A 974-nucleotide genomic window follows, 5' to 3' on the forward strand; every position below is an offset into this window, starting at 1 on the left:
AAAAAAAAAAAAAAAAAAAAAAAAAAAAAAAGAAGTCCCACCTGAGCCTGCTGGGATTTTAGCTCAGTGGCTCCACCACCTGACTGAAAGCAAAAGGTCTCGAGTTCTATCCCTGATAATAATAATAATTTAAACAGTCCCGCCTATGTCGCTAATGAGGCTCTACAGGGACATCTAGATATAAACCATAAGAATCCTAAACAAAGACCTATTCAGGGGCTGGGAAAGTTGGGGGTTAGCAGAAAGAGGGAACACCAAATTGGGGACATGGAAGAAGCAAATAAGAGGTCTCTGATCTTTGAGCTCTGGAATACAGGGCCAGTTGGGCATGGTTGGTACATGCCTGTAATCCCAGCACTCCAGAGGCTGAGGAGGGAGGATTGCTGTGAGTCTGAGGCCAGCCTGAACTGCACAGTGAGACCCGGTCTCACAAAACAAAACAAAAACCTGTGTGGAATACAGAGCCAAGAAGCTGATAGCCATTATCCCTTACATCACCATGGGAATCACTGCCAATCCAGCCAGTTGATTGCAGAGCTCCAGCATCAATAGAGAGGTTAGAAGGACACAAGCAAAGGCACTAAATTTCCCTATTCAAGGTTCTGGAGCGGGTTTTATTTTGTTTTTTGAGACAAAGTTTTGTATAATTTAGGCTGGCCTTGAACTCACTGTGTAGCCCAAGTGGGCCTCAAACTCACAATGATCCTCCTGCCACAGCCTCCCAAATGCTGGGATAGCAGGTGCATGTCACCATGCCTGGCAGTGAGGAGTTTTGCAGCCTGAAGGACAGGACAAACCCAAGGGAGAGATGAGCAGATACCACACCCTGCCTGAAGCACAGCTCTAGAGAGTTCTACTGCCCCTACTCACTATAGCAAATAGGCATGAAAATTGCAACCTCAGTTTCCCAGTACAAAAATGTGAACTGAAGAGGCTGGGGATTTAGCTCAGTGGTTCTGCTGCCCCTCACAAGC

The sequence above is a fragment of the Fukomys damarensis genome, unplaced genomic scaffold, assembly GCF_012274545.1.
Source record: "Fukomys damarensis isolate Sample0158 unplaced genomic scaffold, DMR_v1.0_HiC HiC_scaffold_37, whole genome shotgun sequence".
NCBI classification, from domain to species: domain Eukaryota; kingdom Metazoa; phylum Chordata; class Mammalia; order Rodentia; family Bathyergidae; genus Fukomys; species Fukomys damarensis.